Source organism: Mirounga leonina, unplaced genomic scaffold (genome assembly GCF_011800145.1).
Source record: "Mirounga leonina isolate KUSES-001 unplaced genomic scaffold, KU_Mleo_1.0 Mir_82, whole genome shotgun sequence".
Taxonomy (NCBI): domain Eukaryota; kingdom Metazoa; phylum Chordata; class Mammalia; order Carnivora; family Phocidae; genus Mirounga; species Mirounga leonina.
Genome location: NW_023270825.1, coordinates 58308086 through 58331393, shown reverse-complemented (window position 1 = coordinate 58331393; position 23308 = coordinate 58308086).

The following is a 23308-nucleotide window of genomic DNA, read 5'->3' as shown; positions in this document are numbered from 1 at the left end:
GACCCTTAACCACAGGGAACAAACTGAGGGTTGTTGGAGGGTTGTTGTATGGGTCGGGTGTGGGGTAACTGGGTGATGGGCATTAAGGAGGCCAGTTGATATAATGAGCGCTGGGTGTTATATGCAACTGATGAATCACTAAATTCTATGTTAGTTATGTTAACTATGTTAACTAAATTGAATTTAAATAAAAAATTTAAAATAAACCCATGAATGGAATCGTACAGTGCGTACTCCTTATGTTTGACATATTAGCTCATAGAAATTCATCTACGTTGTTTCCCACAGATGAAGGTTGTTCACATCCTTTATTGTATTTTATGAATATACCACAATTAATTTGTGCACCCTACGCTTGATGGACGTTTGGATATTTACCAGTTTTTAGCTATTATGAGTGAAACTGCTATGAATATTGGTGTACATGTTTCTTGATACATGTTTACATGCATTTCTATTGGGAGTGGAATTGCTGGGTCCTAGAGTATGTGTGTATTCAACTTGAATAGATAATGCCAATTATTGCTTCTTATAACCTTTCTCATCTTGGACATCAGAAAACTCTGAACATGCCGAATCAAGGATTTTAATAGGAACTCTCCAGAAGTCTGAATCTCATGCCTCCAGCATTATTCGTTTCAATGTATAAAAAACGAGTGCCAAGTAAGCAGTTGGTGTAATGGGGGCAAAGACGGCCGATCTAGGAGACTCCAGGCCAGGAGGCTCTTTGGGTCCTGCAAGTTCACAGAGCAGAAAGCAGAGGCCGCTCAGCCTGGGTTTTGGCTTCTGGTCCAAGGGCGCTCTTGGAGCTAGTTCCGCGAAGCAGAAACGCGCGGCTGGGACCCACAGCGCGGAGGGATCCGCAAGAGCCAGAGCCTGGGCAAGAGGGCGGGGGACGCGCTGCTTGTTGCCGAGCAACGGAGCGCGTTCTTCCTCCAGTAGAGCCTGTCCGAGCCCACCCGGCCGCTCGGCCCCGACAAGGCCGGTCGGATACGCCGCTGCGACGCGGCTTTGTCCACCTTCTCGCCTTCTGAATGGGAGCAGACGCGTCCCCACCGGCGGGTGAGAGGCGGCCTGGGGCGCTGGTGACTTCGTCTGGGAGACTGTGGGAAGAAGAGGCTGCGATATTTGGGCGGCCACTCGTCGCCTCCTGTTCTGCCTCTTTAATCCACACTAATCTCTGAGAAAATCAGCGTAGAAAATGGGGCTGGAGTTGGAGGAGGGATTGGGGCTGGAGTAGGGGCTGGGATGCCCTCGGGAAGAGTGAAAACCTGGCGGGACGGAGAGATAGGTAGATTGTGACGACCATCGTGGGGAAAGAAAGAGGAGTTAGGAAGGCGAAAGCCAGGAAGGAATCGGGGGGAATGTGGCGAGGGAGAAAGGTCACAGTGGAGGGCATTTCGTTCCCAACCGCCTGACCTTTCCTGGTATCCCTTGACAGGGGCTGGTTGTTTTGGGTAAGCCTTACGCACCATTAGCTGATGTCCCCCACTGAGGTCTGTGTGTCTCATTTTGAAATAGGAAGCTGTTTTCTGAGTGTGGCCCCAAAACTCTGGTGGGCAGTGGGACACTGTAGGCTTAAGGCAAGGAATCTGTAGCATCCAAGACCACAGATCCACAGTGAAACTATCGTCAACTACCACTGCAAGAGTTTAAAGGAGCTCAGTAGTTCTTTTTATTATTCAACATTCAAATATAAAATTTCAACAAGTTTTTTTTTCCTGTTTACAGCTTTATAAAGGTATAATTTATATTCCATAAACTGCAGAGAACGTACAGATTAGTAGTTAGTATAATGTATTACAATATAATGTACAGGTGTACAATTTGGTAAGTTTTGACAGATGTGTACAGCTTTGAAACAATTACTGCCATCAAGATAACTGAACCTTTTTCCCCCCAAGTTTTTATCTGAAATCCTGATAACTGAACCTTTTCAATTCCTCTGCTCCCTTTGGTATCCACCCCTGTTTTCACCTGCTCCTACTGCCCCCAACCAACTACTGACTTGCTATGTGACACCACAGAATCAGTTGCATATTCTAGAATTTTATACGAAATGGAAGCATACAATATATACTGTTTTGTATCCGGCTTCCTTTACTCAGCATAATGATTTGCCAGGACCTTTGCCTTGATCACTGTACTGTAGCTTTATAGTAAGTTTTGAAATTGGATCATGTAAGTCCTCAAGTTTTTAAAAAAATCATTTTAATGATTTTAAGTTATTTGAATTTGTGTATACATTTTAGAATCAGCTTGTAATTTCTGTAAAAAAAAAAAAAAAGCCTGCTGGAATTTTGATTGGGATTGCATGGAATCTATAAATCTATTTGGGGAGAATTGCCATCTTAACAGTGTTGAGTCTTCTAGTTAACAGACATGGTTTGGAATTTTATGTAGGTCTTTAATTTCTCTTAGCAATGTTTTGTCATTTTCAGTGTAGAGGTTTTGGACATCTTTTGTTGGATTCATTCTCAAGTATTTTATGTCTTTTGGGGCATTATTTTCCAATTGTTTGATACTAGCATATTAAAATACGGTTGATTTTGAATGTTAACTTGTATCATACAGCCTTGATAAGTCACTTGTAGGCATCTAGGGATTGTTTGTAGATTTCTTGGAATTTTTGACCTAAAAATCATGTCACTGCAAATAGGAACAGTTTTACTTTTTCTTTTCCAATCTAACCCTTTTATTTCCTTTCCTCGCCATATTGCAATGGCTAGGACCTCCAGAACAATGTTGAATAGATGTGATAAGAGTTGAGGCACTTTTTAATATTTTGTTAATGGATATAAAGGTGTCCACCTACTTGCTTTCATAAACAATGGTACAATGAACAGTGTTAAAAAAAAAAAGAGTTGAGGCACTTTTGCCTAGTTTTCAATTTTAGCAGGAAAGCAAAAATACAATGTTAGCTGTAAGTTTTTTTGCAAATTCTCTTAATCAGATTGATGTTCCATATGAAGCATATTTGCACAGTTATTTCTTTATTATTATCATGAATGGGTGTTGGATTTTGTCAAATGATTTTCCACTATCCATTGAAACGATCATATGTTTTCTTCTATTTTCTGTTCATACTGTGAACTATGTTGATTTTCCAAATGTTAAATCAATTTTTCAACCCTGGGATAAACTCTATATGATCAGGATATATTATACTTTTAAAAAATATACTTTTGGATTTGATATACTAATATTTTATTAAAGATTTCTGGATCTATATTCTTGAGGGATATTGGTAACATAATTTCCCTTTTAAAAAAATACCTTTGTGAGGTTTGGTATTATGGTTATGTAAGTCTCAGAAAATGTTACCATATTTTCTGAAAATATTTGTGTAAGTTTGGTGTTATTTCTTTCTTGGCTGCTTGAGAGAACCATCTGTGCCTGAAAGTGTCTTTGTGGTAAGATTTTTGGTAATGAATAATCTTACTTAATATAGGACTATTAGGATTTTCTGCTTCTTATGTTAATTTTGGTAAATTAAGAATTTCAGGGATTTGACCATTTTATCTAAATTGTTGGATTTGTTGCTATAAAGTTGTTTGTTATATTTTCTTATTACCCTTTAATATCTTTAGGATCTGTAGTGAAAAGCGTTTTTTATTCCTGATATTGGTGATTTTATTCTCTCTTGTTTATTCTTAAACAGTCTAGGTAGAGGTTTTAAGAATTTTGTTGATGTTATTAAAGAACCAGCTCTTGGCTTTTAATTTTCTCAGTTATATTTCTGTTTTTTGTTTGATTGATTTATGTCCTTATATCCTTCTGTTTACCTTGGGTATACTTTACTCCTCTTTTTCTAGATTCTTAAGGTAGAACCTTAGGTTATTGATTTTAGACCTTCTTTTTGATTTAAGCATTTAAGCTGTACTTAAATGTAAGCTGTACTTAAGCTGTAAGCATTTAGCTGCATCCCACACATTTTGATATGTTGTATTTTCATTATGATTTAGTCTAAAATATTTTCTAAGATTTAATATTTTTTGTATTCCATTTTACTATTGATTTTTTTGTTACACCTCTTTGTATTGCTTTAAAAAACTGTTTCTCTAGGAATTATAATATACATGCTTAACATTTCACAGTCTGGAGTTAATATCGAACTAGTTCACATAAAACGCAGAACCCTTATAACCATAGTTACCTTATTGACCCCATCCCGGTCTTTTTGGTTCTTGTGATATGTGTTGCAGCTAAGTATACAAACACCCCACAAGACAATGTGATTTTCATACAACTGAAAAAAAAAAAAAAAAAGACTAAAAAATGGTCTTTTAAACTTACCTGGATATTTACCATTTCTAATCTTCATTCATTCCTGAAGATTCAGATTTTCCTCTTGTATAATTTCCCATCAGTCTGAAGAAATTTCTTTATTATTTCTTATAGTTTTCTAGTCTGCTGGTGAGCAATTCTTTTAGTTTTCTTGTATCTGAATATGTCTTCATATCGTTTTCATTTTTTAAAGAATATGCTTGCTAGATATATAATTCTGTGTTGACAGTACTTTGCTTTTTTTTAGCATATTACAAATCTTGTTTCACTGTCTTTTGGTTTCAGTGGTTTTTAATGGGAAGTTTTTGTCATTTGAATTGCTTCCCCATAAATAACATATTGTTTTTCTTTGTCTGCTCTCAGTATTTTATCTTTGTCTTTGATTTCCAGTAGCTTACATGTGGTTTTCTTTGGTTTTATCCTGCTTGGAATGTACTGGGTTTCATGATTCTATAGATTTAGGTATTTCTTCAGATTTGAGAGGTTTTCAGACATTATTTATTTAAGTATTTTTTCACCCCACTCTCCCCTCTCCTTTTAGGATACTGTTTACCCATATGTTGGAATTTGTGATACTGATTCACAAGGCTCTGACGGTGTTCCCTGCACCTCCCCCCCACCCCGGCTTTTTTCTTTCTCTTTTATTTTATTTTTTTAAGATTTTATTTATTTATTTGACAGAGAGAGACAAAGCCAGAGAAGGAACACAAGCAGGGCAAGTGGGAGAAGCAGGCTTCCTGCTGAGCAGGGAGCCCGATGCGGGACTCGATCCCAGGACCCTGGGGTCATGACCTGAGCCGAAGGCAGACGCTTAACCATCTGAGCCACCCAGGCGCCCCATTTCTTTCTCTTCTAAATATTGGATAATTTCTGTTGATTTATCTTCCAATTCACTGACTCTGTTCTCTGACTTCTCCATTCTGTTAGTTCAATTTTTATTGAAAGTATTGTATTTTTCAGATATAAAATTTCTATTTCTTTATTTTTATTTCTATTCTAAGATTTTCTATCTTTTTATTCATCATTAGCGTATCTCCCTTTACTTCACTGAACATAGTTATAATAGTTGCCTTAAAGGCCTTGTTTAATAGTTTCAACTTCTGTGTCGTCTCTGGACTGGCATTTGTTCATTATGTTTGCCCTTGAGAATGGGTTACATTTTCCTGGATCTTTTTATGCTGAGCAATTATTTTTCTCATTATATCCTGGATGTTGTTAGTGTTATGTTGTGTGGACTCTGGATTCTGTTATATGCCTCTGAAGAATGTTGATGTTTTTCATTTGGCAGGCAAGTCACCAGGTTACACTCACTGTAAGCTCTATCTCACTCTCTATGATTGGAAGTTAAATTCAGTTAAATCTCACTTTAGCTCTTTAAGCCGTTGTGCTGCTTTGAGTTTGTCTTATATATGCATAGTTCAGGGGTCAGTCTAGACTTGTATGGGGTTTAGATACAGAATTAGGGGAGTACATTTTCTGACTCTCTCTCTTTCAGGATTTTTTTCTCACTCCTCAGTGGTGGTTGTTGCCAGGGGCCTTTTCTCTGATTTGTCTGGCTAGAATAATGAAGGGCTTTCCATTAAAGTTTTTGCCACCTGCACTAGGCCATTCTACAGTATGGATGGCATTTAGGGAAAGGCTACAATAAACCGGGAAACTCGCCTCCAGACCAGTGTTTCCACAAGTGTCTACTCTCCTCCACAATCTGCCTGCTTTTGTTTACTTCTAAGAATCCTCAGGTATTTGTTTTTTATATTTTTCCCAGAGTTTATCAACTGTTGTTAGTGGGGGATTTTCTATAGGTGTAGATGTGGAACTCCAACAAATTATTTTGAAATTGAAAGCATGCAACATTTAACATGTCAAAAACATGATGATAATAATATATAAAACTCTTTTATTTTCCTATTTTGGCTAAGCAAATTAGAAGAAGGAAGTTCAAGAAGGAAAGACAGAACATGGGGAGAAGAAAAAGGCAGGGAGATGTTTTGTTGTTTCATTGTCTGTTATGTATTTATGTTTGTATGTATATATGTATATCACAAAGGCTATGGGCATATTCTAGGTACTGGTTTTAACAGTAGAATAAGTTTTTAGAGTCTTGAAATTTCTATGGGCTTCTGAATAGTTTAGAAAAGAGCTTTTTGTGAGTTTGAAAACAGATTTTCTCTATTTTCTATATCATTTTTAACCAGCACAATATAAATGTGAGTTACTATTATTGATATTATTAAGATTAAAGACAGCAAAACAAATATTATAGAAAGTATCAAAAAATAGAAAAAAATACCATTATCTTATTCTTTTAGCAAAGTTGTTAAAATGATTATATCTTACCTATTAAGCTTTTTCATAAATTATGATCAGTGTAAAAACAGATCTCACTTCTACCACTGCTATTTCAAAAACAAGTAATTGTTTTCAGAATATTTTTTTCTTGCAATGTGAAGATTTTACCAGATGTGATAGACTTTCCTTGGACTTAGATGTTTCTTTTGGAACTTTCGTGTGCATTGGAAGTTGAAGTTGATATGAAATTTAGGAAGTTAATTGAGATGATATTTGCCCATGGACCCAAGAGAACCTAAATCTTGTCCTTAATGTGTCACTCCTCCCACTGAGGTGCCCATGACTATATATAGAAGAGATCAAGGCCTCCATATAACCAGCTGGCACTTTGGCTTGATTCTCAGTATAATAATCTGATGAACTAGGCCCAACATATGAAGGATTCCTTTCCCTGTGTGAGGTGGTTCCACGTAGCTTAGAACCAAATTATCTGGTGGTCTGCTCTGTTCATTTCTACCTTAGTTGAAGTCTAGAGCAGAATATGGATATTCTGTTACAATAGGAGGAATAGCCATGCCTGCAAGAACCAGAGAGCAACCTGCCCCAGAATCTAGAGAATCCACTAGTTTGCTCTCTTTGGGTTTCTAGCCGTTTGTGGTCGGAGAATTTGATTCTCATGTCTGATCACACCTTGTAGGAGAGGAAAGAAGGCTGGCTCTTGGCCTTTCTGACTACCTCACTGTTCAGGCACTGAACCTCCTGGGAGAGGAAAAATTAAAAGGCTCAGAGTTCCAATAATTGGGAAAGAAGCAGAGAGTGAAATTACTGCGCAGGTTGTCAAGATTTCAAGCACGTTCTGTCCCATTTTAAAGTGTAAAGTAAACTTAACCTGGATTGTGAGCAGCACGCTTGACACCTTAAAACTTTTGGGGACAGCTACATTATTTTTCCTTGAGAATCTCCAAACCAGAACTAGTCCCTTACTTTTAATAAATTGCTACCCAAAAAAGAGAACATGTTATTTTCCCATGAGATTGGATGTTTAAAAGTCATTTTACATATTTTGTAGTGTTGAGGGGTGGGTGGGGGGGAAGAAAGGCACCAAGCTTTGATGGACTGACCCATTTAGCTTTGAGATACCACCTACCTTGAAAACACAAGTTCCTGTCAAAGTTAGAAGTTCTATATCCTATTGGTTTATTTTTACATGTGAAGAGCAACTTTCCTTTGAAGAACTCAAGGGAATGTACTGAGAAATGTTAAACAATGAACACTTGATAAACCTCAATAGCAAACCAAGAGCCTGAGAGAAGTTGGGATGGGAATACAAAGCAGGAACTAAGAAACAAAAGGGAAGTGCAGTTGGGAGAGTCAAGGCAGATTCTCATCAGGTATTAATGTGCTTCTGTTCTGTGCTCTCTTCCAGCATAGCCTTTTGTAGGAAGAAATGCAGATGGTGTCAGTGTGAGCATACTACCACCTGTGCAAACAATAATAGCCAAAACCCTATGAGGATGATTATACAGCATGTTTTATAAAAAGGGAAACTTCCTTAAGGGTTTTAGAAATCATTTCTAATATTCATATACTATGGTGCAAAAAAGAGCAAACCGTATATTATTTTCACTTTTTAATATGAAATCTGGTTATGGATAGAACTGAACTCTTCAAGGTCTAGGCATTTGTGGAGATGGGTAGAGAAAGAAAGCCTATTGGTTCCCAGGTGAGAGCTCTGCCATGTAGCAGGGTCTTCTGTTTGAGAATCACCAGCAGATATTAGAGATTAAAAGCAATATGACTCTACTTAGAGGCTAAATAAGATGTTTTGTTCATATTGACCATACTGCATGGTAAATGTAAATAAATCTAATTGTGAAGGTAATTTTTTTAATGAATTAATGTAAGTCCAACCAAGAATGTGGATAAGATGATAAGCAAAGAAATGCAAAGTAAAATAAAATTTTTTCCACATTTAAATCTTAAATCCATCTTATTTTGGTATATGGCATAAAATGAGGTATAATTCCCTCCCTCCCCCAAATAATCAACCAATTGCCTCAGCAAAACTTACTGAATAATTCTCATTGCCAATTTAATGCTGTCTTTACAATATAACTCATAGTGCTTTTAATTCTTTTGCTCAGTCTACATGATGATTCTAGCAGTAGTATGTCCGTTTTAATTCTTATATCTGTGTAAGTTTTAATTATCTTGTTAGACAAGTGTTCCCTCATTTCCCTTTTTCAAAATTTTGCCTAATCTATCCTGTTTATTTTTTTATTTTTTTTAAAAGATTTTATTTATTTATTTGACACAAAGAGAGAGATAGTGAGAGAGAGAGAGAGCACAAGCAGGGTGAGCAGCAGGCAGAAGGAGAGGGAGAAGCAGGCTCTCCGCTGAGCAGGGAGCCTGATGCGGTACTCGATCCCAGGACCCTGGGATCGTGACCTGAGCCGAAGGCAGCCGCTTAACCGACTGAGCCACCCAGGCGCTCTAATCTATCCTGTTTATTACTTCAAATGAGTCCAGAATTACTTTTCAGAGTTCAAAAATAGAATTTTTAGATTTTGATTATGATGCCATTAAATCAATACAGTATTTTGGAAAGACCTTATATAATTAAAATATTTGATTTTTTTTCACCAGGGGAGATTAACTATTTAGTCACATCTTTCTTTTATGTCCTTCGGTAAAATTGTAAAAATTTATTCATGCAGTTTCAGTACATTTCTCATTATGTTTATTGCTAGATACTTACTCTTTTAAAAAATTATAAATGGAATTTTATCACTGTGTTTTTGAATGGATCTTTTTGGTATAAAGGAAGTTATTGGTTTTTGCATAAAATTAAAAAAAATTTAAATGCCTTGCAGAAATTGATTATAATTCTAAATAGTTCTTTGGTTTAGGTCTTCTAGGTAGATAATCATATTTGCAAATAATAATGATATTCCAGAGGTGTTTCTGCTTTATTATTTTTTTTCAAAGAACCTTGGCCTTGGGTTTCCTAAAAATAAACAAATTAGTTTTTCTAATTCATTATTCTCTGCTTTTATTTTCATTGTTTTATTTCTTAAAACTCCTCTCTTCTTGGCTTCTGTGGAACTCTTCTCCCCATTTTCCTCTGTGTTGCTCCTGCTCACCCCACCTCCCAGAGATGAATCTCACCTACCAAAGAATCTGTCATTGGGCCCTTCCTTCTCTATTTATATTTCCTGTTAGCCTGGCTTTTGTTAATGACCTCAGATCGCTCAGGATCTGAAAATCCACTTAATGATCATAGATGAACTGTCCCTGCTGAACACCAGTTTTTTTTTAAATTATGGTCATAAATACATATAACATAAAATTTACTATTTTAACCATTTTTAAGTGTACAAGTCACTGAATAGCAGAAGCTTTATTGTGTACTTGGCTATGACCAAGACTTCATCAAGATGATTCAAAGTTCCTATTTTATGAACGATCTTTAATTGCTTCCATTTATTTCTTCTCATCGGCCAGATCCTATCAGTTTTACCTTGTTATGTCTCTGTTTTCACTCTGCTCCGTTACCAAGGCCAGGCTTTATGCTCAAGCTGTGGAGACTCTTACTTGCCTCCTTGCCTTTATTTTTTGTCCCACTCAATATCCCCCAAGCACCAGATCCTATCAAGCCATATTCTGTTAAAAGTTTTTGAATGGTTTTCAGTAGCCAAGAGAGAAAGTACAAATATTTGGCATTCAAGGCCTCATGATCTGGCTGTAGCCTACCTTGTTGCTGATCACCTCTCTCCCTTCATACAGTCTGCTCTAGCTCAGGAGACATATCGAGGGAAGTGGGCTGTGTAAGGGATGGAGACACCCAGGACCAGTTGGAGAAGGAAAAGGGAACTGCCATCTTGCCCAAAGAATAAGGATTTGGCCTTTGCATTGCCAGAGCCTTCATTTTTTTTTCTCCCCAGAGAACCTTCCTAATCTGGAATTTTATGTGAAAATCTCTCAATTTAAAATTGTTGTTACAAATTAGTATCTTTGAAAAACTTGGAGCAATTGAAAAATCTGTCTGTGGGCTAGATCCATGTCACAGTTGATGGCAGGGTTTCTTTAGATTCTCTATGTCTGTCTCTCTTGTCTGGAATTGGGACATTACATTATAGTCTAAAGAAATGTTAAATCCAATAAGAGTTTCAAAAATTCCCACTGTAAAAAGGTTACTGCTTTAAAGGTTTTCCATGGTTCCTGTGAAAAGGCCATAGTCGGATTTAAAATGATAAAAACTAATAGTACCCACTTGTGCCTCTGGGAGCACCCTAAGAGGCTTTTTTTGAGCTGGCACTTGCATTTATTGACATGAGTTTTGTTATAGATATGTAATATATTGTTATTTCACAGGACAAATTAGTCAAGATGTCCGCAGTTTCGAAGCATTTTGGACTGAAACACAAAGAAGAATCGTACATCTTTAAAGAGCTGGAGAAGATGAGACAGGAAACTAAAAAGGATCTTCTCCGATTCAAGCAGAAGTTGGCCTCCAAGCCGGCTGTGGATGAAGCCTCAGTGTGCGGCCTCCAGGCCCCCGGCCCTGCCCCTCCTGGGGAGAAGGTCAGGGCCACCTACGATGGACCCCAAAAGCCATCAGGGTCCCCTCGAGCTAAAGGCCCTACGACCCCCGCTGCGGCCCCCCTGCAGCAGGCGCCCCGAGGCGCAGCGCGGCCCCCGGCCCCGAGCGAGGCGGCCGCTCCCGGGAGGACCCGGCCGTTCCGCCCCCACGACTTCTACTTGCGGAGCTCTGCGTTCCTCCGGTACCAGCCCCAGAAAAAGCCGCCGGTGATCGCCTCCAGGGCTGGCACGTCGAGACCGTTAGTCCTGATGCCGCCCCCTGCGGCAAGGGAGAGGCCCGGGGCGCGCCTGGGCCGGAGGAGCCCGAGGCCCACGGGCCCCAAGCCCGCCCTGCACCCGGGCCGGGAGCGCGACGCGAAACGGGAGACGGCCGCGCTCGCAGAGGCCCGCCGGGCCAAGCCCAGGAAGGGCAGCTCCGTTTCCAGCCAGGAGGGCGACGCGGAGGCGGGCGGCCGGCGGAGAGCCAGGAGTCACGCCCCCTCCGTGAGCCCGGGCTCAGCCGGCCAGCGGCGGGAAGCGCGCGGATCACTTTCCGAAAGCCAGCCGGGGAGCATCCGGCTGGGCGAGTCGCGGGAGGCCGCCCCGCAGGCCGCGCAGCGGGTGCGAGTGATCCCGACGACCATAGAGGAGATCATCGCCTCACTGCAGTCGGAGGCCCGGCTGGCCTCCGACCAGACTATCAAAGAGCTCATACAGAGTGTCCTCGGCCAGAACTACGACATGAAAATGGAAGTAGGTGAACCAGAAGAAGAGTTAATATTTCTCCTGGGTACATGCAGCTTTAGGAAACATTCATAGCATATTTAAGTGCATGTGGAGTGTTACCAGCTGGACAAGCTAGGCAAAACACTGGGGTGTTACTCAAGTGCTTTGAATTTGGAATTCGAATTTTTGAATATTCCATCGAGGGGGAGTGTCTACTCTTTCAGTGAAAGAAATTGAGCAGTTATCTCAAAAATTAGCTCAAAGCACATTGGTTGTAGACCCGAGTAAGACGTCACTGGTAACCTTTCGTTTCAAAGTCTTTGTGACTATCTAGTATTGAAATAACAGAACAGATGTTTTATATGGAACACTCGGTCATTTTCTGTTATAACTTCACATTAGCAGTACATTTTTATACTAAGCAGATCAATATATTACTACTAAGAAGTTGAATTTGTAGTTCTGTGTCATTTTTAGTGAAAATCACTCTCTTAAAATATATATATTTTTAAGATTTTATTTATTTGACAGAGAGGTGAGAGAAAGCAGGAGGCAGGGAGGAGGGAGGGGCAGAGAGAGGGGGAGAGGGAGAGGGAGAGGCAGGCTCCACGCTGAGCAGGGAGCCCGGGATCATGACCTGAGCCAAAGGCAGACGCTTAACTTACTGAGCCACCCAGGCGCCCCTCTCTTAAAATATTTAAAAAAATTTACTTCCTAGGCCTTCCTAGTTATAGAGATTATAAGTGATTCTTGTGTGCCAAGCAAAATGAGACACAGTTTGTCCCAACAACCTCATCAGATGGATACCTATAAAAGCCCCACTTTACATAGGATGTTTCCTAGCTTTAGTGATGTTAAAGGATTGGCTCGGTATCCAAACTAAGGAATGGCAGAGCTGGGATTCTACCCCAGGTGGACACACCCCAGAGACTGGACTGGAAACATGCCAGAACTGTCCATTTCTTGATTGTGATATGTCCCCAGGAGGGAGCAAAACTAGATAGGGTTATAGGTTATGATATTTTGTCCATTACATAGACTGCTGTGGCAGGGACATTCAAAGCAAAAATAGCAACAAGGGAATCTGAGTCCCACAGAAAGACAGAGAGAGGGAGGAGGGGAGGAGAAGGGAAGGGGGGAGAGTGGAGGGAAGGGGAGGGAAAAAGGAAAAAAGAGACGTAGTTTTTTTGAGAATGGCAATGAGGATGACTGTAAGAGAGAAGATTCTGTTACTGTTCTTGGCTGCGGCACGAAACTTCTTGTTAGTACACAGAATCCTGCTGCCACATTATGTCTTTAAAAAAGTTTCAGCCCCAAAATACACTCTAGGCTATAAGGAATGTGATCATAAAGCCCATTAGGGAACAAAAACATGTAAGGACAAAAGTCCCCAGTGTCGTCTTTGACCTAATGTTTGTTAGCAGAGTAGGACAAATGTTTTCAGTTAAGACCCACATCTCCTCACAGTTACTCAACAGGTCAGTGTGGCTGCTTTAGGGATGTTTCAAAATGAGGATTTCTTTTCTTTTCTTTTTTTATTATTTTCAGGTGGTCACTGTGTAGTACATCATTAGTTTTTGATGTAGTGTTCAACAATTCATTAGTTGCGTATAACACCCAGTGCTCATCATAACACGTGCCCTCTTTAATACCTATCACCCGGTTACCCCACTCCTCTCTGAAAACCTCAGTTTGTTTCCTGGAGTCCGTAGTCTCTGATGGTTTGTCTCCCTCTCTGATTTCTCCCCCTTCAGTTTTCCCTCCCTTCCCCTATGGTCCTCCATGCTATTCTCTATGTTCCCCATATGAGTGAGATCATATGATAATTGTCTTTCTCTGCTTGACTTATTTCACTTAGCATAATCCCCAGTTCCATCCATGTCGATGCAAATGGTGGGTATTCATCCTTTCTGATGGCTGAGTAATATTCCATTGTATATATGGACCACATCTTCTTTATCCATTCATCTGTTGAAGGGTATCTCGGCTCTTTCCACAGTTTGGCTATTGCGGACATTGCTGCTGTGAACATTGGGGTGCATGTGCCCCTTTTTTCACTACATCTGTATCTTTGGGATAAATACCTTAGTGTACTGCTGGGTCGTAGGGTAATTCTATTTTAACATCTCGAGGAACCACCATACTGTTTTCCAGAGTGGCTGTACCAGCTTGCATTCCCACCAAAAGTTTAAGAAGGTTCTGCTTTCTCCACATTCTCGCCAACATTTGTTGTTTGCTGTCTTGTTAATTTTTGCCATTCTAACTGGTGTAAGGTGGTATCTCATTGTGGTTTTGATTTGTATTTCCCTGATGGCTAGTGATTTTGAGCATTTTTTCATGTGTCTGTTAGCCATTTGTATGTCTTCTTTGGAGAAGTGTCTGTTCATGTTTTCTGCGCATTTTTTGACTGGATTATTTGTTTTTGAGTGTTGAGTTTGAGAAGGTCTTTATAGATCTTGGATACAAGCCCTTTATCTGCAATGGCATTTGCAAATATCTTCTCCCATTCCATGGGTTTCCTCTTAGTTTTGTTGACTGTTTCCTTTGTTGTGCAGAAGCTTTTTATCTTGATGAAGTTTCAAAATGGGGATTTCTAATTAGCTTTTGTGTGGGTCTCACAGAAAAAAGGCATTAGGGATGTGCACTGGCGAGCCTTAATAGAGAGAACACAGGTCTCAGTGCCTGCCCCTGTACGAAGTAACTCTGTGACATAGTCAAGGTACTTGACACGAAGAGGCGCCCGCCCGTATTAGAAACTGGCCCAGAGTCCTGCACAGTTGGGAAAAGTTACCTTTTCAGAGCAAGGGCCATAAGAGAGGAATGCCCTTGCTCTGAAATCCATTTTGAAGGGTTCAAATAGAATAAAATATAAGAAGAAAGAGTGTCAAATGAAGAATGAATACCAGGACAGTGAGTTCTGTTCTTTCTGGCATTTTATTTGTTTTGTGTATCTGTTTGTGGTGCTACAGCCACCTGAATTGTTCAATGTAGAGGAGGGGCCCGGGGCAGTAGAGTCAGGAGCCGGGGGCACTAGCGCTGTTACAGGACTTAGCCTGTATCAAATGCCTTAGTCCATCCCTGCTTTTCATTATATTGATTTTTAGTGCTTTCATGATTTTTAGTGCTTTGGTGATTTCATTCTTCCTTTTTAAATTTTGCCTTTCTCCACCCCAACAGTTCCAGAAGACAGAGCTCTGCATTATTTTGAATGAAAGTGCTTTCAAAAGTTTTATTAGGGTAAGAAATGGCTGTGGCTGCCTGGGTAGGTGATAGATTGTAATAAAAAATACAGGTGTAAAAGTGGTGTCTAAGTTATGATTTTAAAAATTCCTAAGATTAGAGTAAGGACATTTGTTTGAAACATTCGTAATTTATATAAACAACATCCTTTCCAGGATAAGCAAGGAATATGGTTCTTCACTTTAGATATTTTACCTCGGAATCACACAGCAATCCTCAGAGGGAAAACCGGAGGTAAAGACAATCTTGGCAGGCTGCGTTGTCTTTGTTTAGAGCTTGGGCAAGGCCATTCCAGACCTGACATTCAGAATTTCACAAACAATAGGCCAAAAGTTGCACAGAATACCTGAAGATTAAATTTAGCTGTCAAATGTAGGTTAAACATCTAAACAAAGTTTTCTCATCCTCAACACTATTTACATTTTGGGTTAAATAATTCTTTGTTGTGGGTGGCTGATCTGTGAATTATAGGTTGTGGTTGCCAGTAGCATAATCCTCTTGCTCCCCTTCCTCGCCCGCTGCCCAAGTCATGACAATCAGAACATATATATGTTGCTAAATGAGACCCTGGAGAGTAGGGCACCCTCCCTCCACACATTGAGAATCACTGGCCTAAACAGTATGAATACACCATGGCAGGAAGAATAGAAACGTTATATGGTCCTATGTTTGCTTTATTGAGGAATCAGTTACTCACAACATACATTCTGATTATATGAGACTAAAGTTCAGAGACTACCTTCCAGATGTTAATTGAGGATGAAGGAACCATCCCATCCTTGCTCCTTTCATGTGTAGCTGCTTTTCGTCGCAAAGGTCTAAAGAAAACATGACCTAGGTAAGAAAGAATTCATGTTCCAAGATCTTTCATGAACAAATAATATGTAGCCCACAAATGTTATATCACGAAATTTATACCTACTTCCACTTCAGGAAAGATGAAATAGATGTACTTTCCCCCATTTCTTCCATACAACTAAAAACATTATATATAAGACAAATATGAGAGTACTCCAAAAGGTGGAGAGGGGAAGACCGACTGGCTAGGGACTTTGGGTTCCAAGGAATCACATAGTGATGCTTTGGGCTTTCTTTTTTGCCTCATATCCTCTGGACTTGAGATAAAGAAGCTGGCAAACTAGGAATGTCAATGGATGCAGAAAATGCTCCAGCAAAAGCCGGCTCTCTTTAGCCAAGGGATCAAGAAAGGCGAAGACTAGAAAGACAAAACTTTTAGACAATAACTGTGCTACTCAAGCCAGAAACAGCAGAAAAAAAAAAAAAATCTATGACCCCATCCCCACACCCACCGGCCATTGCTGAATGGGGATCCTGGACTGTCAGTCTCACCAGGCTGTAACAAGTTACCCCAACCTTCTCCCCAGTGAGGTGGTGTCAGTGGAAAGTTAAGACTTTCAATAATGCTCAGCAGTAAAGAGGTTGCCCTCTCCACTTTCCCCGTGTCACTGGAGGCCATTTGGGGAACAGTAATGAGATATCCCTATCCCTTACAACTAGGATGGTGTCAGTAGACGCCTAGTGGGGACCAGAACTCCTACTCCCACTCAGCAATAACAAGGATGCCCCCACCCCTGGTGTCAACAGAGATCAAGTTGGAACCTGGACTACTACCCCTACCTGGCAGTAATGCCGTCCCCCAACTACCCCTGTTAGAGTAATGCCATAGGAAGCCAGCTAAAATAGGAAGTTTAAATGAGATTCAGACTCTCATAATACCCAAATGTCTAGGTTTCAGTAGAAAATCATTTGTCATACTAAGAACCAGGAATATCTTGACTTGAAAGAAAAAATGATAATTAATAGATGCCAGCACTGAGATGGCAGAGATGTTAGAATTATCTGACAAAGATTTTAAAATGGCCCTCAAGAAAATGCTTCAGTGAACAATTATGAGCACACTTGAAACAATGAAAAAATAGAAAGAGCAGAGAAATAGAAAGTCTCAGTAAAATCAAAGATATAAAGAGGAACCAAAGGAAATTTTTAAAGATTTTATTTATTTGAGAAAGAGAGAGAGAGAGCACACGAGCACGTGAATGCAAGCAGGGGGAGGGGCAGAAGGAGAGGGAGAAGAAGAGGGAAAGAATCCCAAACAGACTCTGTGCTGAGCATGGAGCCCAATGCAGGGCTCAATCCCACAACGCCAAGATCATGACCTGAGCTGAAACCAAGAGTCAGATGCTCAACTGACTCAACCACCCAGGTGCCCAATCAAAGGAAATTTTTAGAACTGAAAATACAATAAGTGAAACAAAACCCCAGTTGATGGCTAAACAGCTGAATGGAGAGGACACAGGAAAGAAACAGTGAATTTGAAGATGGAATTTGAAGATGGAATACAACTTACTCAATTGGAACAACAGAGAGGCAATAGACTGAGAAAAAAAATGCACACAACCTGAGGGACCTATGGGACTATCACAAAAGATCTAACTTTGTGTCATCAAGATCCTGGAAGCTGAGTGAACCCCAAACCAAAGAAACCCAAAAGAATCCATACCAAAATATAATAGTCAAACTTCTGAAAATTAAAGAAAAGAATGAAGCCTTTAAAGCAGTGGAGAGAGAAACAGTGTGTTACCTATGGAGGAAAACAACTTGAATGACAATGGATTTCTCCTTAGAAACCATGAAAGCCAGAAGAAATAGGTACAGTATTTTTCAAGTGCTGAAAGAAAAGCGCTGTATACCCAGAATTCTGTATCCAGTGAAATTATTCTTCAGGAATTGAAGGGGAGATCAAGACTTTCTCAGAGAATTTGTCAATAGCAGTCCTACATTAAAGAATGGCTAAAATAAATTCTCTAAACAGAAAGGAAATTATTTAAAAAAAGGACGCCAGGAAGGAATAACACAATAAACAAAAACTATGGCTAAATACAACAGATTTTCCTTCTCTTTCTAAATTGTGTCTGATGGCTGATGCTAAAATTATAACACTGCCTGATGTGGTTCTAAATGTACGTAGAGGAAATTTAATTTAATTTAAGACAATTATAAAGAGGGGAGGGTAAACAGATATCAAGGGAGAGAACGTTTCTATGCTTCACTCTAACTGGAAAATGACAATACCGGTAGACTGTGGCAAGTTATGTATATATAATATAATGCTTAGAGCAGTGACTAAAAAAGCTATACAGATTCACTAAAAAAACACTATAGATAAGTCAAAATAGAGTTATAAAAACTGTTAACTCATAGGAAGGCAGGTAAACAGAGAAAAAAACAGAAAAAAGAAAAAAAAATAAAGTGACAGCTTCAAATTCTAACATATCAATAACTACATAAAATATAAATTGTTTAAATACACCAATTGAAAGAGATTGGCAAGTGATTAAATACATAACCCAACTATATATTGTCTACAAGAAACTTACTTCCAATATAATGATATAGGCAGGTTGGAAAAAAAAGATGAAAAATATGTCATACACACATTAATTAAAAGAAAGCAGGAGTGGCTATATTAAGTTCAGATAAAGTGGACTTCAGAACAACAAAAATTACCAGAGACATAGAGGGGATTACAATACGGTAAGAGGGTCAATCCACCAAGGAAACAAAGCAATCCTAAATATGTACACACCAAATAATAGAGCTGAAAAATATGTGAAATAAAAACTGAAAGGAGAAATAGGAAAATCTACAATTGTTTTTATTTTTATTTTTTTAAGATTTTATTTATTTATTTGACAGAGAGAGACACAGCGAGAGAGGGAACACAAGCAAGGGGAGCGGGAGAGGGAGAAGCAGGCTTCCCGTTGAGCAGGGAGCCCGATGCTGGGCTCGACGCGGGGCTTGATTCCAGGACCCTGGGACCACGACCCGAGCTGAAGGCAGATGCTTAACAACTGAGCCACCCAGGTGCCCCAAAATCTACAATTATAGTTGAAGACTTCAACATCCTTCTTTTAACAATTGGTAGAAAATCTAGACAGAAATTCCCCAAGAATATAGAAGAACTCAACAATACCATTCTAATCAATATTTATAAAACACTGCACCCAACTATAACAGAATACACATTCTTGTCAACTGTCCGTGGAACATATACTAAGACCGTATCTGGATCATAGAAATGAACTTCAATACATTTAAAAGAACTGACATCATACAGAGTGTCTTCTCTGACCATAATGGAACAAAACTAGAAATTAATACCAGAATGGTAATAGGAAAATCTCCAAACACTTGGAAACTAAACAACACAGTTTTAAATAATCCATGGATCAACAAGGAAGTCTTAGGGGGAAAAAAAGACATCGCACTAAGTTAAAATAAAAATGCAACATGTCAAAATTTGTGGGACACAATCAAAGCAGTATTTATCCACTGAAACGAAAACTTCTATTCAAATAAAAAATCCGAGATGAATGTTCGTAGCAGATTTTATTATTTAGTAACCAAAAACTAGGAACAAAGCAGATGTCTTTCATGGAGTAAATGGGTATATTAATCAGCAATAAAAAGAAATGAAGTACTGATAACCTGTAACAACTTGGATGAATCTCCAGAAAATTATGCTGAGGTAACAAACGAACCAACCAACAAAAAATCAACAAAAAACAACACCCCCTCCCCCAAAAGAAAAACAATCTGTAAACATTAGATACTGTAAAATTCCACTTATATAACATTCTGAGAAGGACAAAATTATAGGAATGGAGAATAGATTTGTGGTTGTCAGGGGTTAAGGACAGGCTTGTGGTAGGGGAGGGTGGGAGGAAAGTGTGTGTGGCTTGAGAAAGGCAGCATGAGAAATCCTTGTGGTGATGGAAATGTGTGTATTTTGACTGTATCAGTGTAAGTGTTCTGGTAAGTAAGTATTAGAGTTTTGCAACATATTACCATTGGGGCAAGGCAGACAAAGAGTACTTAGGATATATCTGTATTATTTGCAACAGTAAATATGAGTCTACAATGATCTCAAAATAAAAACTTTAAAATGTTATCAGATTCTTGATAAAAATGTGTGTTTCTTTTTATAAATTATAAGAAGAAACACAAGGAAACAATATATTCCCTTCTAAGCCCTCCTTAGCTCCCCATAGTAACCAATGCTTATTGTTGTTTATCCTTCTACACTTATTTTAATATTTTAGTACAAATGTGTATACATACATGCACACAAAGTTTTTTCTTTACAAAAATAAGAACGTAGGGTATACATTATTCTGCAACATACTCTGTGACACATATCAATATGTATAACTTCTAAGTTGTTCCTTTAAAGAGCTGCTTATTATTTCATAATATTTAAACATTTCTTTGGCTCTTTGCTTTTCAAATTTCATCTTTCCCTATCCTAGGAATAAATTTTTGCTCATTGGAGGTATAAATTAGGGAACCTACCAGGATCTGGGGCAAGAAAAGCAATTTATATTGTTTGAATGACATAATACAATTGGGAGGGACTAGTTTGGACAAATCTTTTCTATTCAAGATGACAGACACATTTATTACATTTTTCTCTTACACATTCCTTTTGTGCAGTACTTTTTGTCCTCATAGACATAACAGCTTAAGCTAGTACAAATGAAATAATGATTAAGAAGTTTCTTGATTTACACCTTTTTTTTCTGTGAAGTTTTAAAATCTCAGATAACATTTGGGTACTTTCAATAAGTACCAAATGCTTATGTATTTAATTTACATTCATTTTTAGAAGATGGAAAATATTATATTAGTTTTTGAAGGAAAATTCCTATTCCTTTAGTCAGTTTGATTGTAGTCATGATCTTGAACCAAGTTAGAAGTTGTACCTTCAAAATAAGCTTATTATTTTTGGATATAAGTGCAGTTTTATTTTCCATGAGGATTTTCTTTCAAGATTGAATACCAAGTTACTTGAAAAATGAAATGCTAATTTATTGTAGAATTCAGATGTTATTTTCTGATTCTTAGCACAGATGCCACTCAGCAATAATTTTTTCTTTTGCCTGTTTGTATAATAACGTCCCTTAATTTAGACTGTATAGAACAAATGCATTTGAATCTTGAAAGTGATCCATTTTCACATATACCAGGGTTTAAGGACATGTGAGGAAAAGTGAAGAAATTTTAAATGTTGGCAAAATAATTGCCTTTTCTTGCTATTTCAGGTATAATTATTTGGATATTTGGGATAAAAACATTTCCCCTCTGTGGATTGTCATTTCAATACATAACTCAATTTATGTTTTGATTTCCTAATGTAGACCTTTTTAATGCTTTAACATTTTAAGGACTGGTTCAAGGGCTTAGACTCTCTTTCAGTAGGATGTGAGGTGGACATGCTCTGATAAACTACACATATAAAATCCAGCACTAATTGCCACCTTAACATTTTAGAGTTTTAGTCCACTTTAAAGGTAATTCTTGCGATATCTTCAAGTCATGATTTTCATTTATTTTGGGTAAAATGAGAGGGAAGAGTTTATGTAATTTTAAACAGTTTTTTTTTGAAATTGAACGTTGATATCAGGGCTTAGAATAATATGGCTGCCTTGACAGCAAATTGAACCAACTGAATATCCCAGTTAGGTTATATGTTGACTTATCATACATGGAAGTCATTTATTTTTTTATTACTGAAAAGTATAGTATTTGGTTGTGATTTAAGTCCATTAGTCTGTAGCTGTAAACAGCCTCAACTTAGGCAGCTGTGTTCCTTACAATCCTTGTTTTAAAGCATAATAGGTAAACATTTGGTTTTAAGGATGGGTAGATCCTTAAAGTTTTGACCCTAAAATCAAAATCTTGAGACTTAGCAAACCACAATCATGTCTGAACATCTCTCATCCCAAATCAAGGCAGCCTACTAGACTGTGTAGCACATTATCTAGTTGTACTGAATATATATTTCATTTGGGAGGATATTACTTTATAAGTATCTGGTTTCCCTAGTCCCCTAAAAAGTGCACCGAATCTTCATCCCACCATAGTGGAAAAGAATGGCTTGACAAAATCTGTCATATTTATTATCTTTTTTTTTAATATATTTTTTAAAGATTTTATTTATTTATTTGATGGAGAGAGAGATAGTGAGAGCAGGAATACAAGCGGGGGAGTGGGAGAGAGAGAAGCGGAGCATGGAGCCCGATGTAGGGCTCAATCCCAGGACCCTGGGATCATTACCTGAGCCGAAGGCAGACGCTTAATGACTGAGCCACCCAGGTGCCCCTGTCATATTTATTATCTTTATGAGTTTTTATGAGCACAGTAGAAAAAGGTTAAATTTTTAGTTTATTGCATTGAAACTGGAAATAATATATTCTCATTTAATAGATTTTCTTTGACATGTTTTACTTTGTGTTTTTATTATATGGAAAAGAACTTTTAGAGTGTTGGTGATAAACTTTTCCATAGTGTTTCCTTACCCTCATTTTTCAGTAAAATAGTGTCTGGAGCTGGAAGATAACCTAATTAACTATGTATTTTAGATAACAAAACTGAGACCAATTGAGAGTAAGTGACTGTTGCAAGGTCATATAGCTAATTAGCATGATTGAGACTGGATCCCTTTAGTTCTTCTAACAGCCAGACCAGAATTGTTTTTATTCTTATTACATCATGTTGATGGCACTTCCTTTCTCTCTTTCCCCCCATCGGTCCCTTCCTTTTCTCCTTCACTATCATAAGACCTAGACCACAGGTATCCAGAATCTTTTTTCACCATGATTTCTCCCTTCTCAGATTTCTGTGCTGACTGCATTAGTGGGAGGACCATCACACTCTCCTGTTCAGGGATGGTCACCCTGGTGACCTCTGAGCCCAGCACATTTAGGTCAAGAAACAAGGATCTACTGCTCACAGAGCCCTGTGGTGATGGTAGAGATGGTGGCTGTGGGATGGGGCTCAGAATGTACACCTAAGATTCATATTGAGTCAGAACATTAAAGGATAGAGGTGGGATGAATTACAGGTATTGACAACACTTGTAGTTGATTATATAACATTAGCCAGTTACAGTCAGCCAAGTACCACTGATTCTGCCAATTTAAGTTGTTGTTAATAGGAACAAAAGATAAAATCTCCGTTATCTGCCATCTCTCACGTCAAATAAAGGCAGAGTAACAGATTGACCCACTTCTACTTCATCTTATTAGCTGTATTTTATTTTATTTTTAAATCTTTGAGCTATTCTCAAAGTGAAAAAAATGCCCTCAAACACTTTCTCTTCTTA